The following is an 18,396-nucleotide window of genomic DNA, read 5'->3' on the forward strand; positions in this document are numbered from 1 at the left end:
AGTGTTTCCCCAGAATTACACAGCTAGTATCTGAAGACAAATATAAACTCATCTTTCTGACTTGAAGTCCAGTATGCCATCCACTGCCTCACCTAAGTATTTATATCATTATCTTGATAGAAGAGTGTATACTGAGTTCTAAATAGCCTGACTCTTGGAAAACAACTGATTGGAAAATGTGAGTAGATACTTAATCAATGCATTTGATCATGATTTTTTGATATTGGTTTCAGAGGGCTATGTGAAAGTATTATAAGGCTCATAACGACCCTTCAAACAAGAGTCCTGTGGATTATTTTGGGCTGAAAATCATAGAAAAATAACCCTATGCATCAAATGTCAACTAACTAATCAGTCAATAACATGCATGTCTTAAGAATCTACTATAAACTTATTATAATAGTTACAATTTATATTCATATAAGCATATCCAAAATAAATCAAGGTAAACTTGTATAGCGAAGTTTTAAAAACTGGGGGTCAGCAAAGATATCCTTTACAAAATAGGTTTGAAAAAGGTGCCAAAAATTCCAAGAGAAAGTATTGAGTCATCATATATGTTTATTGTTCAGAGAAATAACTTTATACATTCTTGCATTAGGATTATAACCTTGGAAGATAGGTAGAGAATTTCTAACACATTTCAAATGATAGCACAGATTCCCTAAAAAGAATCATAAATTTTTAAAATTTGAAAAGATATAACAGGTCATCTAACCTTTCACAAATGAGAAAACTGAGACCTAGAGAGGTTAAGAGGTGCCCAAGATCATACAGAGAATAAATGGCAGAGTGAAGGTTGCAATCCTTTGATACTAAAATCTACAGTGTTTCAAATGCCTTTTAATTAGCTTGTTTACTAATAATAGTAATCATAGTCATTATATTGCCTTGAATACTCACCTACTGTTAAATCACATAGATGACATTACATTTCAAAGCATTTAGCTATGTTTTAAATTTATGGATTATTAGCTAGCAAACCATTCAGTGAAGTTTTACTTTTGTGACCTCAAAATGTAATCAATTATAAAAATAATTTGTCACAGAAACAATTCAATCATTTTTGATAGTTCTGGTGGGGGGGTGGGGTGGGGGTGGTTAGAGATAGAGACAGAGACAGTCAGAGAAAGACTGACAGATAAACAGAGATAGATATACAGACAGAAACATACAGATGGTAGGGATGTGGGGGGAGAGGTGGAGAAACAGATAGATGGGGAGGAAGAAATACAAAGACAGAAAGAGAGAGAGAGGGAGAAAGAGGAAGGAAGGGAAAGAAGGAAGGAAGGAAGGAGAAGGCGAGAGGGAGGAAGAGGGAGGGAGAGAGGGAGAGAAGGGGAGAGAGAGAGAGAGAGAGAGGGAAAAAGGGAGAGAGGGGAAGAGAGAGAGAGAGAGAGAGAGAGAGAGAGAGAGAGAGAGAGAGAGAGAGAGAGACTGCGATTGTAACTACGACTACACAGGAAACTCAGCTATCTTTCTACCCAGAGACAGTCTGAGTTATTTAAAAGAGGTTGAGTCTCCAGCTTCTCACTAAAGAATCTGTTAGGAGTTCGTTTGTATTTTGAGCAGGAGAAGAAGCAAAAGAGGTAAGTCTGTGTAGTATCTTATTCTTAGTGAACTTATATTTATATTGAAGATTGAAGAAAAAAATTTATCCATTGCACTAAAACTTTTCAACTCTAAACTGAAACTAAAGTCTTAAATGTCTGCACTTGTCTGTTGCTCACAATGCATGGTTTTGTTTTTATTCTTTGTTTCTTTTGTAGTTGTTTGAAAGGTAGTGCTATGTTTTGGTTTATAGAGAAGGATGGCAAATAGAGAAAAAGATGAGAGGTAAAAATTCACATGAAGTGTTTATATAAGGAAGCTGGCTATTAAAATCTGATTACTGAGAATGATAGAATAATAAAATTTTAGAATAGGAATGGCTGTCTGATAGATTTTTGTGTTGCTCTTGAAACTCACATGATAGCAAATATAAATATTAAGTATATAAAAGGTTATATTTTTCTTCAAAAATATTTGTATTAGACGCAAATTCCATTGTTCTCTTTACATCATGTCTCTGTATGAACAATTAAATTAAGTTTGATAGCTTTTTAGAGATACTTACTTTTGTCGTTTTCATATTATTAACCACATTTTCTAACCAGACTAAAAGGATCTTTTACAATGTAAGAACTATATGTTGCCTATTGTTGTGTACAAACAGGGGCCAAAGAAATAGAGAATTTTGTTGTCAGTTGCCTATGGGAACTATTGCTGAGCACATTGTTTAAGGTAGTTCTTGCTTTCTTTTGTGAACTAGCCTATTTATAATGAAACCAGACAAGAAAGAAGAAAAATCATGAAGATTCTGCTATAATAAGCCTTATTATGTTTCTGAAAAACCTAACTTTAACTTAAAAGAAAACATCAGTGTTAAGATTCGATTAAAGTCCTTGGTCTTAAGTTAATTTACCTGGAAAAAGTTATTCTTTGAAAAGCTTTCATTTAGTGCCTTAACTGAATTGAGTCAGAAGTTGTAAGTCTGAATCCTGGTTCTACTAATTGGGCCTTCCTAGGAATTTACTTTTCTTCTTTGTGCCTCAGTTTCCTCTCTGAAAACTAAAAGGGTTGAATTAACTGATCTCTGGGGTCCCTTTCTACCTCAAATCTAATGTTGGTGGCTACTATTTCCAGACACTCTGCCTGAGATGGACAAATGTCATTATTAAAATTTATGCCAAGCCTATACGGAGAATCAGCTGGACAAATGTGATGGTATATACATTCCAAAAAAAAAAAAAAAAAGTGTCTTTTTCTAAAGACTAAACATTGTCTGCATGGTAAAATCAACATCTGTCAGCTCCTTCCTTTGAGTCTCCCTGAAAGATCTCAATTTACAATCTAATATAGAACTTTCTTTAGCTGGAGAGGACTAGGTTAAAATACTGAGAGAAAACACTCAACTTCATATGCAATTTCCTTAGCTGATTGAGTAATTCACACATAGAAGGTCTTCCGAGTTGTTAGTTCCATTTAACATTGAATCTAGTTTTTATGTCAAAATGGGAAGAATAAACACAATTCACTAAGACTGAGACTGGAATAAATATATACCTTTTCAATATCTACTTTCTCCTTCCCCCACTACAGTTTCAGTCATGTTGTCTTTGCAAATGATCTATTGGGTTTAAAATCCTCCTCTTACTAGATCTCCTAAGTAAAACATTCATTTCTCTTTTATCCAGGTTCTTTTTTATGGTTGAAATATTTTTCAATGATCAAGGTAATCTTTTTTTTTTTATTTCCCCATACCTTAAAATTTATCTTAAACCAGAGGTTCAAAAGTGATAATAATGGAGAGATTCTGGATTATTTTTCTTTTTTAACTTCTTCAACCAACAAATAGGATACATTTGGAGTTTATTTGAAGATAATGGTGACCCCAGTCCTCTGGATCATAACTTCAGAATTTTAATTCAACAACACATCATTTTTAAAAGTGTTTCAGATACATAGGCCTTAAATTAAGATTGAGTTCCCATCTGTTCTCTGTCTTTTCCATTTCTTGCTTTCTGAAAAACAATTAAGTCACTCCTACCACTGCTACTACAAAAGGTAAAACATAGCTCCATTCACCATCCCTTTGACTACCTAGACCAAAACTCTGTCCCAAACCACGATTGTTCTATGGATTATCTATTCCCTGTTAGAATGAAAGTTTCCTGAGGGCAGGCATTGTCTCTCTTTAGCATTTATAACCCTGACATGCAGCACCATGCTTAGCACATAGGAAGTACTTAAGACTTATTGATTAATTGGTTTTTTCTGTAAAAGTCAATATTGATGGTTAGGTTATTTCCCTCATACAATTTGTGTGACTATAAATCAATTTTAACATACTATTTAAATAGGTTTTAATTCTTTTATGTTTCTTGAAGACATTCTTATTCCATATTTATGTATTCATTAATAACTAAAAGTGCTCTTAGATCACATTGATATGATGCTTTATTTGTAGGGTACTTCACACATTTTCATTTCACCTTAATAATGATCTAGAGAGGTATGTGCTATAATTATAGCAATTTAAAAGATGAGAAAAGTAAAGACAAAGTATGTTAAATGACTTGCCAATGGTTGCAAAACCTCTTGCAAACCCAGATTTTTTTTTTGCCTCCAAATATGGTATTCTATTCACTATACCATGTTACCTCTCCAAACAACATGTCTTGTTGGGACTTAATTCTTCAACCTCAGCCCTTTCACATACTTATGACAGTATACCATGTATATGATTATCAGTGTTTCTGGTCTGAGTACTAGGCTGTAAGTTCAATATGAGTAAGAATTTTCAAACTATTCCATATTAATGAATGCCAAAGGTATTTCTTTCCTTCTATTCCTACCCAGAGTCCCAGGTCTTCCATAGTTGCTCTCCAACTATAGGGATGGCTAATATATGTTGAATGAATGAATCAAGTTTTATTACCTAGATAGTATAATACCATATGCATTTGTCAATAGTCCAAAAAAAAATAGATAGGTAATACAGTAGAATGAGACCTGGATTGAGTGTTAAAAAGACCTTAGTTCAAATTCAGCCTCAGACACATTAGCTATATGACTCTGATTAAATCAATTAACCTCTGTCTCAATCCTCTTAGTCATAAAATAGAATTAATAATAGCACCTGCCTCCCAAAATTGTTTCATAGATCAAATGAGATAATTGTAAAGCACTTAGCACAATGCCTGGAATATACTAAGTGATATATAAATCTTGGTTATTATTATTGTTGTTGTACTAGTACTAGTGGTCGAGATGGTGGTTCTGGTTGTAGTGATGGTAGTAGGCAACAATATATCTCTAGTACACAAACTGACAATTGGATTTCTTATTTATTTATTTTGAACTTAAATACAAAATAGAAAAAAATTGTCATGTGTGCAGCAGAACAAGAGAAGATTCAAAATATAAAGCACTAAATTTCCATTTCAAGAAAGCCCATGTAATAAATATGACACATTCAGTTTAGAACTGTCCATCTTATCTTTGCTAACATAGAGGGTTTTTTGTCCTTTGCTTTGTACTTTTTATCTTTTTTCCCCCTTCTTCCCCTTCTCCCCAAAGAAGGCAAAAGCCAAGTTCAGAGATTACACACACACAAACAAGCTTATATACATAGAAATATACACATATATACATATATACATTCATGTGTATCTATATAAGACTATACTTTGCTTTTGTTTGTCCTCTTTTTCTCTGAAGGCAGATAATATTTTCCTTCATAAATCCTTCTTTCCATATTTTTCTAACTCCTTGAAAATATCATCATTGCTACACAACAGCAATATTTCAACTTTACACTTTCTAGTCATTTTAAGAATTCTAAAACAATATTGAGTAATATGGCTGACATACAGTATAATTTCCTTTTTTTTTCTTTTTTGATTAAACTTATTTTATCTTTAACTTTATCTGAGATTATGATTACTATCCCTGCTTTTTTTACATAACAAGTTATATCCCTGATCTTTATTTTATGTTCCTATCTTCTACCTGCTACCTTCCCTTCCTATTTAAATTAACCTAATTTCCCTCCCATATTTTCTCCCTTCACTCTTTTCCCTTGGCTTCTTGTTTCTCTCAAAATATAGAAGACATTTATAGTCTTTGAAGTATATGTGTGTCTGTGTTAATATATATAATGTGTATATACATGCATGCATGTAAATATGTATCTGTTATTCCTCTTTACCCTATTACCATTTATCTATATACCTTATCCCATTTGTATCAATCTATATAGCCTTCTACACTCACACCTTATCCTATTCCCTCACTTTTATTTCTTGATAAATTTACAAATCTTTTATTCCTTTCCAAATGTATGTTTTTTTCTCTCTTTAATTAAGATCTGATGTGAAAAGGTTTTTTCCCAAAAATCTCTCCTTTATCATTTCCTTCCCCTTAGCTTTATTTCTCTCTAAATTTAGAAGAATTTATACATTACTAGCTATATATGTATGTGTGTATATATGTATATGTATATATATATATTTTCAAAAATATATATATATACATATGTATACACACATACAGAGAGAGAGAGTTCCTTCTTTAATCCATTTCTGATGATAGTAAGGTTCTAGAACTACTAATTCCCTTTCCCCATCAAATTCTTTGTATCAATTCTTACTCTTACAACTCATTTGTATAAGATAAATACTCCTTTTTTACTTTTATTTACATGGTTTTGCTTTTTAGAATAACTTCCCACTCAGGTCTACTTCAATCTCTCTTTTGAACTATCCAATTACCAATGACAATCTTAGACAAATACAGTTTATATTTCCAAATGTAAAAAATAAGCAATTTGTTGTTATTGAGTCCTTTGCAGTTAATCTTGGATGTCTACCTTATATTAAGGTAGATTTTATATGCCAAAGTTTTTATTAAGTTCAGGGATTTTTTTTTTTGGCAACAAAATCTTGAAAGTGTGGCAATTCATTGAATATTCTTTTCCCCTTTTCATTTGGGATTATGTTTAACTTTGCTGAATATGATATTTTCATCCACAACCCCAGTTCTTTTGTTCTTCCATATGTAGTGTTCCAAGACCTATAGTCTTTTAATTGACTATATTTGCTATATTTGAATTGTGGGGTGTGTGCGTGTGTGTCTTGTTATATTTTCTCCTTAAGCTGAGGGTTTCAGAATTTGGTTATGATATTCCTGTAGGTTTGCCTTGCAGCATCTCTTTCAAGTGGTGATCAGTGAATTTTTTTTCTACCTCTACTTTTCCCTCTTGTTATTTCTTGTATTATTGTAACAAGATTTTTTTTTTTTACTTGTATATTTTGGTAGTCCAATTGCTCTTACATTTTCTCTTGGTTCATTTTACAGATCAGTTATTTTTCTTACGCTAGGTTTCATATTGTTTTCTATTTTTTATTCTTTCTATTTTATTTATTATTTCTTAGTTTCTTATAACTTCATTGGCTTCCTTTGCTGAATTTTAGCTTTCATGGAGTCATTTTCTTCAGTAAGTTTCTGTATCTCCTTTTCTAGTTAGTTGATTTTCTTTTTATAATCCTGTTTTTCTTGGATTGTTCTTATTTCTTAATATTTTTCTGGTCCATGCATGTGTATTAAATATGTATTTTTAAATACACATTTCTTTATGAATCACATTAAGAGAAAAAAATCAGAACAAAGAGTAAAAAACCACAGGAGAGAAAAAAACATAAAAAAGAAGTAAATATGACATGCATTGATTTATATTAAGTCTCCATAGTTCTTTTTCTGGATGCAGATGGCAGTTTCCATCCAAAGTTTATTGGGATTGCCTTAGATCACTGACTCACTTAGAGAAACCAAGTTTTTCATATTTGATCATTTCACCATCTTGTTGTTAATGTTCACCATGTATCTATTTCTGCTTGTTTAGCTCATTATTAGTTCATGTAAATATTTCCAGGCTCTTCTAAAATCAGCTTGTTCATCATTTTTTATAGAACAATTATATTCTATTACTTTCATATACTTCAATTTATTCAGCCATTTCACAACTGATAGGCATATACTATCTTCCAATTCTTTGCTACTAAAAAAAGAACTGCTACAAACATTTTTACTCATGAATCATTTTCCCCCTTTTATGATTTCCTTGTTATACAAACCAGTAATGGCACTGCTGGATCAAAAGGTATGCATAGTTTTATAGCCCTTTGGGCATAGTTACAAATTGCTCTCTAGAATGGTTGAATCATTTCACAATTCCATCAACAATGCATTAGTGTCCCTCTTTTCCCACATTCCCTCCAACATTTATCACTATTTTTTCCTGTCATCTCAACCAATCTGAAGATATAAAGTGGTATCTCAGAGTTGTTTTAATTTGAATTCCTCTAATCAATAGTGATCTAGAGCATTTTTGCATATGACTCTAGGTGGCTTTAATTTTATCATCTGAAAATTGTCTGTTCATATCCTTTGACCATTTATCAGTTGGGTCAATTGAATCAAAGCCATTCAACATGTAAATTTGATACAGTTCTTTATATATTTCAATAATGAGAACTTTATCAGAAACAGTGGCTGTAAAAATTTTTCCAATTTCATATTTCCTTTTTACTCTTGTTTGTTGGTTTTGTTTGTGCAAAACTTTTAAATTCAATGTAATAAAAGTTGCCCATTTTGCATTTTATAACATTTTCTAGTCCTTCTTTGGTCATAAATTCTTCCCTTCTCCAAAGATCTGATAGTAAATTACCCCTTGCTCTCATAAGTTGCTTATGGTATAACTCTTTATGCCCAAATCATGTATCCATTGACCTTATTTTGGTAGATTGTTCTTATTTTTAAAATTTTTCCTGAATTACTCTCATTTGATTTTTAAAGTCCTTTTTTTTTTGAGCTCTTCTTTGAATTATTTCTGTGCAGATGGCCATATGACATTACTCTCTGGGGCATGAGAAGCTTTTCTTTTTGCTTCAGTATCATGCTCCAAAGATGAACCCCAATCTTCTCTATCCCCATAGTATCTTTCTATGGTTTGATTCTTTCTCCTTTGCCTGCTAATTTAAAAAAAAATTATAGTTGTTTGTTATTGTAATTATTTCTAGTTCTGAGGTGAGAAATGGTATCTCTAGCCTCAAGTTCTCCTTAAGTTCTCCTCTCTGGCCTGGAACCAAACCAAGAACTTCACTCTCCTAAAAGTTTCTACAACCACCAGCCTCTCTGTCCTATTGCTTCTGCACTCACCAAATGTATGCTGGTTTGCTCAGGGCCACATCTTGATACCACAGCTGGGCCTGTAGTCCTGTATCCACAAAATTTTCAAGGAACAAATTAAACTAGGTTGACTGGCACAAAAGATACATAGAAAAGAAATATCAGTGAGGCAAGAAAGACAATTTAGGAACAGATTATGGAGGGCTTTCTCATTAAGCCAAATACAGGAAAGAGTCACCACAGATAATTCCCAAGCAGGGAAATACCATTATCAGAACAGTGCTTTAGCAATATAAATTAGCCAAACATATTAAGAATGGGTTAAGGAAACTTGAACTTGATCACAGGGATAACCATGAGATTTTAAACCCAGTTAAATAGAACAGCTTGTGAGCATATCTCTAGATCTTCAGGAATTATAGAAATCTTTAAATATAACCCTCTCAATTTACAGAGAAAAAAACCTGTAGAAAGGGTAAGTGATTTGGCTAGAGCCACATACTTAGGAGTGCCTGTGACTTGAACCCAGGTCCTCCTGATATCAACCTAGCTATCTACTATCTAGCTGTCCATAACTTTTTATATGCAAATATATACAGTTTCTTCCTGACTAATAAGACTTCATTAATACAGTTTCTCAACTAGCATAATATTTGCCAGCATGGATGGAAATGACAGTTATATGAAATAATTGAAGGTATAATTCACAGAAATAATTGCTTGATTGGATGTGGTCCATGAAAAAAAATGTGACCCTTGATCAAAGATAACACTAACATTTTTAAAACTGCAAGAGGATTATACCATTAACAAAAATAGAGAAATTAAGAAGAGTTAATGGCAGTACAAAGCATGTTAAATTAATAATTAGAGTATCTAGATTCAAATTTCAATCCTTCCACTTGCTAACTACATATATGACCTGGATTTCTCTGGACCTCAACTTTCTTATCTGCTAAAATGAGTTGCCTTCCTTGCATGAGTATTAGATCCCCATGAAGTTTCTTCCCCCTCTAAATATATGAATACATGAATGCTGCTTTTTGTCTGGTAGGATGGAAAGAAGTGAGGAAATCCATTTTATACATGTTGAATTGCAAGTGATATTACAGGGAAATAGAGATATGGAGAATCATGAAATCATAGATTTAGAGTAGAAAGGACCTTAGAAATAAACTCCTTGTTTGCTCAAGGTCATGTAGCAGCAAAATGAAAGGACAGAATTTGAACCAAGGTCCACTGAAATCTCGTATAATTGTTTTGTTTTGTTTTGTTTTGTTTTGTTTTTGAGGGGGGGCGGTGCGGAATAGGAGGAAAAAGATAAGCTTTTGAAAAGGACAAAGAAATGGTCAGAACAGTAAGATGAAAACTAGCAACTATGTACAAGTACTCAACAAGGAGAAATGGACCTATAGGTAAAGAGATAGGGTGGTATAATGTAGAGGTGTCCAAGTCACTGTTCCAGTTCACAGGTGACCCCCAATACTTACAAGTACAGCCCAGATTAAAATATTAATTGGGAATCAAATAACTACCCTAAATTATGGGTGACTGATAAACAATTTCAGTTGTGCAGAAAAGAGATGAGGTATAGAAACCAAACTTAAGGGGATTCCAAAAAGACTAGTTCATGAAGTAAAGATTAATAACTCATTCAATTTAAAATTAAAAGAAAGAACTAGAATTGAGAAAATGGATGGTGGATTTGAGTAGATTTTTTTTAAGAGAAAAAGATTTTGTTGTATATGTCTTAGAAATTTGAAGTTGTTTAAAGAGAGTGAAAATATTGGACTGATGCTAGAGAGAAAGTAGATGATTTAGAGACCAGGTAGATAGCACAACAGATAGAGAAACATACAGAACAATGGAATGGAAGTCAGGAAGACCTGAATTCAAATCTAGCCTCAGATTTTCTTTTTATCTATATAATTCTGAGCAGGTTCTTCTGCTCTTCTGCTCTTTTGTTTTACTTCTGTCTGGTTCAGTTTCTTCATCTCTATAGTAGCATCTACTTTTGCAAGGTTGTCATGTGATAACATTTGTAAAATATTTTAGAAATCATAAAGTATGATATAAATGTTAACTATTACGCTTAGGATAAAAGGAAATAGATGGATTAAGGGCACAGGAAGAAATGAAAAATAACATCTTTTCCTCAATACAGGAAGCAAAGAAGAGAAGATGCAGTTCCTTTCTTTTCCTTTCTCTTTTTCCTTAATTGTTCCCTTATTTATTTTGTATAAAAACCAGCCTGCCGTATGTATAGTGTGGTACACAAAATTTTGTTATGTGGATACACTATACATATATGTATATACTCATATAAATATGTATATATTACATATATGCACACACATATATAAAGGATAGATAATAGATATCTTTGAAATCTCATAAAATATCTAGCCTCTTGTACTTCAACACATAACTACATTTGCAAACAAAATTCCATTGTTTCTAAGAGACTGGAAATATAAGAGGTGTTGCTAGGATTTGTCTGCAGCATGTTTGACCAGGAGTCAGTGGGTCTGACTCAAGGTTCCTATTGCCTCCTAATTATTTTGGGAATGTTGTGTAAGGCTATAGTCAGGTAGCATCACTCATTTTATAACAGTTCATTGTAGCAAGAGAACATTGAGATCAAAAGAGGTTAATCCAGACTAGTTCAAGTGTGAATAAATAAGGTGTAATGTGTTTCTCCAGATGCCAAGGTGTACTGGCATAAAGGCCTGCTTACATAACTAGAATAGTCTTTAAAAAAAAAAGAACCTCCCACATTAATGAAAATGGCAGTTTTGTTTGGAGAAAGGCCACTACACTGGGAGTTGGCAGACTCATGTAATAGTCATAATTCTGTCATTTTCTTGCTGGCTTGGTTTAAACAAGCCTAGGCTAGCTGCCTCTTTAGGAATACAATATCTCATATAGAATAAGAATATAAATCTTAAAGACCTATAAGGTCTATTCTACCTTTAACATGATGCCCTTTTTTTATTTTATTATGTACATGGTCAAAGAGAAAGTACCCTGACACATTTTGTGTGACTAAATTTCCATCTAGGTATCTTGATCTTAAATTGATCTTAATCCTCAGTGCTTAACCCTTTGGGAGTTGCCAGAATTGTCGTACTTAAGTATGTTTTAGTACTTGCTGATAAGAGAAGCAGGGAAGTTTTAAATTTTGAATGGCTCACCATGGTTAGGTGAACAGAGGATATCTTTAGAGGAAACAGAGGATATTCTTAGAACAATCATGGAAAACATACTGGCCATGTAACCCACCACAAGTCTATTAATTTCTCAGTGATTGAAGCAACATAGGCATTCATTGATATAGAAGTTGCCTCACCTGAGAATTCCCTATGCCAATATCCCTATTACTGCAGTGCCTTTCTCTGTTCCTCTAAATTTGATAAATATATGTGTTGCAATAAAAAATTTCAGATCTATGTATATCTTCTTATTTTGATTATATCTACCATAAGATAAATAGTTGGTTGTTGTTATTTCAGTCATGTCCTACTCTTTATGATCCCATTTGGTTGTTTATTTTTTGTCAAAGATATTGGAGTGATTTGCCATTTCCTTCTCCAGCTCATTTTACAGATGAGATAAGTGACTTACCCAGGATCATACAGCTAGTAAGTGTCCAAAGCTAGATTTGAATCAGGTTTTCTTGACTTCAGGGCTGGGGCTCTATCCACTACACTTCCTAGCTATCCCTCTGGTTAGTAATTAACTATTATCTTCCTTTAAGAATACAACTATTAACTAATATAGTATAGTGTCTTTAGTATTTGTAATCTACTCTCCCAGGCCGACCCCACCCCCCCCTCCGCCATTCATATTTCCATAATACTTAATTCTGGAAGCCAAATAGAATCAATAACTCTCCAAAGAAAAATAGATTACTTTTTTAACTTCTTTTTAAGCTTTCAGTCCAACCATTCTTATATAATTTGATTTGTGCAGCAATATCATTTTTAAGAAAATCCTATAAATTATCTAATCAGTGACTATTATCTAGTCATTTCCTCAAAATATTGGAAATACATTTTATTTTTTCCCATTGGTGTTCTTAATACATGTATCAAGTTCACAACTATGTGATTTTATTATTATCCAGTTCACTTTTTGCTATATTGACAGTGCTGTTATATAACAATTCATTCATTCTTCATAGGTTCTCTCCACTCATAATTTTCCTAATATTTCAACCAGTTCATTTATTTCCATAATATATGAGTAACCTGCATAAAATGAGTTGAATAAATCACTTTGGTAAATGATTATCTTTAAACATATCTTTATCCATTCCTTAATTTCTTTGCTCTTCATTACATGTGGTATGTTCTCATTGCTAGTTCATTTTTCTGAAGAGACAGATAAAGTTTTAAACATAAAATCTGGTCCCCAAAAAGTTTGCTGAGTAATCCAGATCTCAGCTTAACTTCTGTCTCAGTTTCCTCATATGTAAAATGGGGATGATAATAGCATCTACTTCTCAAGATTCTTGTGAGGACAAAATGAATTAGTATTTGTAATGGATTTTGTAAACTTTAAAATCCAAGTAAATTTTTTTTCCTGTTGCCTTGGGGGTAAATATTTATAAAGACATTGAGTATAGTTGAATTATTCAATACACAATTATTAATTACCTACTATGTGTAAAACACTGTGGAAGGAGCTGGGAAGATAAAGTCAAAAGTGTTCCAGATTTGAAGAAATTTACATTCTAAGGTTTAAAAAAGTCTTTTCAGTATTTCTTTGGTTATTTAAGGACATCTTTGTAATCTCCTCAGTTAATTAGTACTTTGTCTGAAAGGCCTCTTTTAATTTTTACCAGGAAAATGTGTTAAACAGGACAGCTCATCATTACAGCCAATAAAACATTTCCTCAGACCTTTTCTTCCTTCAGCTTCCATTCCATGGTAGGCAGGAGAAAGTTACTATCTTTCTCCAGTGAGATGAGAATCCCATCCCACTTCAGGGATTCTCATGGTATCATCATGCAAGAGATTTAGCATTAGCTACAATTTTGAAGATAAGTAAATTCATATCAGAGGGAGACAAATGAATTCCCAAGAGGTGCTTGACAAAATCAGTCAGAAACAGGAATGGAGACTAAATGTGATATGCTATCCCTTTAACTATTCTTCTCCAATCAAGTACTATGGGGAAAGTGCCACTAAATTTATCTAGAATAAGATAGAATACAAAAGAGTACTTATCTCAAATAGCCTTACCTTGAGTACTATACATTACTTTAAACTCTCCAGTGGCCAGTTCTCAATAGAAAATATATCTGAAAATGTCATGAGGTAGATTTTCAAAGAGTGATAGTCCTTATAATAATGGTGACTCCCATATTTAATCTCCATGATCAAATAAAAAATCATTTGTTTGGCATGTTTTACATTTTCAGTTTTCTTACAACCTCCTGACTACTAAGTACTCTTTTTTCCAATGATACTGGCCTCATTCATCTTTGTCTCCTCATTTCCTTCACATGCCCATTAAAATCCTATTATCATCAGAAAACCTTTTCCAAATCCTTCTTATTTCTAGTGTCTTCCCTCTATTGACTTTTTCCTACTTATCTGGTATACAGTATAATTGCACACATTTGTTTGGAACATTGTCATTAAATTTTGAGATTTTTGAAGGCAAGGACTGTCTTTTGCATTTTTTTTTTATCTCTGGTGCTTAACACAAGATCTACCTCATAGGAGGCACTTAGTTGACTAACTTTATATAGTATTTCAAGTTTTGCAACATTTTATCTAATTTAATTATTAAAAACAATATTCATTAACTATATTGAAGAAAAATTGATACTGAACTTTATGTTGCAGGCATATGGTTACCAGAAAATTATGTTGTAGTATTTTGAGTTTTTTTTTTATCATTTTTAGATTAATCTAAATCATTGTTCTCTTTAGAAAAAGGAATGTTCTGACAGTCCTCTCATGTCCTCAAACATTTCTCTAACACAAGTCACTTTTAAATCATATTTGTACAGTATTCTTGATATGGTCCAGCTTGTCCACTAAAGTAATCTGAAACTTTTCTTTTTGAAAATTTATGTTGTCCCTTCAGGTCATGAGGATTGACAATGACCTTGATTAGGCAAGATGTAGTTGTCCTTCTAAGTCTGGCTACCACCCTTAAACCATCTTCTGAGGTGCTAGCTTTCAGTAGTAACCTTTTCTATACATAATGCATAATGAAAGATGTAGAGAAAAAAGAAAAAAAATGGCAGTGGACATTATTTCCTGAGAGGTTTGATTAAGTATTAAAAGATTTCCTTCCTTCATTTAAGTATGAAATGGATTTTAGGATAGGGAAATATTTCTTTTCCATTGAATTAAAAATGAGAGGAAACAAGTCTTTGTTAACTGCCAAAGTACCAAGCACTATGCTAAGTGCTTTGCAAATATTATCTTATTTGATCCTCACATCAACTCTCAGAGACAAATGTTGTTATCATTTTAGGAATGATAATAGGAAACTGAGAGATTGGCACATGATCTCACAACCAGTGATGATAAATAAAATGGGGATGATAATAGCATCTACTTCTCAAGATTCTTGTGAGGACAAAATGAATTAGTATTTGTAATGGATTTTGTAAACTTTAAAATCCAAGTAAATGTTTTTTTTTTTTCCTGTTGCCTTGGGGGTAAATATTTATAAAGACATTGAGTATAGTTGAATTATTCAATACACAATTATTAATTACCTACTATGTGTATGTGTCTAAGCCTGGATTTGAACTCAGGCATTCCTGACTCCAGGCCCAACTCACTATTCATTGTGTCACCTCTAATATGCTTTCACATTCATAAAATGAGGTACATACAATTTACTTTTTTTCTTTGTTTCATCGGTTGCTGTGGCCATTTTTTTTTCAACTAATTGCTATCCAGGTGTGAGTCAATTCTCTCTAATGCCCATCCACATTGGTCTAAATCTAAGTATTTGATTCAGGGGACTAGGAAAATATTGCCAAAGATGCTTAGTTCTGTTTTTGACAAGTTGAGCAGATGATGATATTAGGAAAGGAGATAGAATGGAAAGAGAAGGAAAGAGAGTCAAGACCAAAGTCCTGGGGAACATATATATTTAAGATGATAAAGAAGAAAACTGAATCAATCCGGTTTGTGAGGAAGAAACAGTTATTATGTGAGGCAAGAAAAAAAGTGGTATGGAAACCAAAAGGGGAAGCATCTAGAAAAAATGAGGTAGTCAACTGTGTCAAAAGCTGCAGCTAAAGAAGATGACAATTGAAGGGCTGGGAGGGAGAAATCATTGCATTTCTAAGAGAAGTCATAGGATCTTGTAGATAACCTTGGAAAGGATAGGTTTAATAAAGTATTGGAAACATTGCTAAACCTCAGACTGTAGGAAAGGAAGGGAATAAGTATAAAGTCCTTACTGTGCTCTAAGCATTTTTATACCATCCCTTTTAATCCTTACAACAATGCTGAAAAGGTTATATGCTATTATTATCCCAATTTTACAGTTGAGAAAATTGATATAAATAGCAGTTAAATACCCTGGGTCATATAGCTAGTAAGTGTCTGATGCTGAATTTGAACTTCATTATTTTGACTTTAAGCTCCCCTCTCTATTCATTGGATGAATAGCTACCCCTGTGGGAGGTTGAGAAATGAGTGGCGTGTTTGTTAATAAAGGGAACCAAAAAATATAGAAAGGTAATCTAAGAAAATCATCAAGTGAAAATGAAAAGGAGAACTTTTTTTTTTATTTGTGATGGTGGTTTTTAATTTTGGTTTTTGTTTGGTTTGGTTTGGTTGTTTTTCAGAAGTTAACAAGTTTGATAGAAAAGTAATAGGAGAAGTGGATGGGGTAGAGAAATAATAAATGAACAAGGTCTTGAAGATGGAGAGATGAGATTAACGATCCAAAGGAAGATAGTCTTAAAGGAAAAAGAATTCCACTTCATCACAGACTAGAAGAAATGGGGAGAGGTATGTTAAGGATGCTGAGAGGTTGTGAGGTTAAAAAGAGGAAGTCTGAGTAACTTCCTCATGATTATACAGAGAACAAAGGCAGAGTTAAGATTCAAAACCAAGTTTTCTAGCTCAAAATTCAATGTACTCTTTAACAGAATACTAAATGCAGTAATGTAAATAGCATGAAGCATTGGAGCAAGCCAATCTTAGCTCTGATGTTTTCTACCTGTGTGACATTGAGCAAGCCACCTAACCTTTTTAAGGCCTCAGTTTCCTCATATGTAAACATGAAGGGATTATATTTTATGGCCTCTAAGGCCCATTTTATCTCCAAATATATGAGCCTATGAACTCAAGAACACTTTTCATACACGATTGCCCATTGGCATTTAGTATATTTTAATTCACAGCTTATGTGTGTATGTGTATGTGTGCATGCATGCATATGTTTATATGTATATTTGTGTGTATGCATGTATGTATATATTCTGTTTCTCAAAACACTAAAGGGATAATTTCTTCCTTCCCAATTCCTTCTTTCATCTACTTAATTCCTTTTTTAATCAAAATAAGTAGCAGTCACTGTCATATTAAAATAACAACCGAGTGGGTCACAAAGTATGTTTTATAAACTTTAAGCTTGTTAAATCCAGCATTGGATTTAATTGGAGTGCGGAAGTCAGTATTTTCATGTATTCTTAAATTAAATCTACTCCTCTTTGCCTCAATCCACTCCACTCCCAGAACTAACTCCCAGTGTTCCTTGGCATTTGCAGACATAGAAAAGCTGGTTTTTATTGTGTTTTATAGTAATTGGTAAAATTCTTCACTTTAATATTGTGTGGGATCTTGTTTGAGTCCCAATTGCTAAATGGATTGAAATGATCAAATTCTCCCTGCTGAGGCGGCTTTTTATTATTTCCATTTAGAAGAGAGAAGACATCAAGGTTATTTTCAAGACAACTACTTATTATGGTAAAGATTGCATGTGAGGCTAAGTGAAGACAACAAAGAGGACAGATGAGAGAGAAAGTTTCATAGAGCAGTGTTAATTCATCTTATTTCATAAATGGATTTTCTTACTCAAGGGTAAAATACAGAAAGAAAATTTTTCTAAAGCATAAATATAAAGGTTCTTCCAGGATGAACTACATTTTCTGAATAGGATTTGTTGGGAACTTCAAGCCCATACTAATAAAATAAAGTAATTTTGTGAGTAGCAGGAATTTAAAAAAAATAAATAATATAACATGCACCACTGGATTTAAAATGGTTTGGAAAATATTTGTGGTATTTTCTTTAAGTTTATCCATCCATCTTCTGTGAAGGTCATTCTCTGTATCTCATAAAAATATATTATGTATCTCAATATTTTAGGCTTCTGGGCAACTTTGTTTCCTTCATTTTAGCTCTCTCCTTTTTGGAAAAAAAAAGGGGGGGTAGGAAACAACAGGGAACAAGTAGTATTGTCATAATATTCATAAAGATGAAACTGTTAAGTGAACAAGAGTAAGGGAGAAGAAAAGAAAACAGAAAAAAAATGATGAAACTGAGGGGTTATTTTCAAAAAAGAAAATACCAGGCTGGCAACATTTTCATAGACTGAGCTTATCAGCCATGTTATGAATGATATTTATAACTTTGGCATGGACCAAAAGGAACATTATTTTGTCATTTCAAAAATGAA

At 32.8% G+C, this 18,396-nt stretch overlaps 1 protein-coding gene across 35 annotated transcripts in view; it reads left to right on the forward strand.

The window, feature by feature from the left end:
* Window positions 1-18,396, forward strand: part of RIMS1 (regulating synaptic membrane exocytosis 1) — a 718,240-nt gene that overhangs the window by 680,223 nt on the left and 19,621 nt on the right. The window contains exon 1 of one of the 35 annotated variants that reach the window (XM_051997261.1): window positions 1,417-1,589. The exons of the other annotated variants lie outside the window; for them this stretch is intronic. The gene's annotated coding sequence lies outside the window, so the exon portion shown is untranslated. Of the gene's footprint in view, window positions 1-1,416; window positions 1,590-18,396 lie in introns of those variants that run through there. 35 annotated transcript variants of the gene reach the window in all.

The sequence above is a fragment of the Antechinus flavipes genome, chromosome 4 (genome assembly GCF_016432865.1).
Source record: "Antechinus flavipes isolate AdamAnt ecotype Samford, QLD, Australia chromosome 4, AdamAnt_v2, whole genome shotgun sequence".
NCBI lineage: Eukaryota > Metazoa > Chordata > Mammalia > Dasyuromorphia > Dasyuridae > Antechinus > Antechinus flavipes.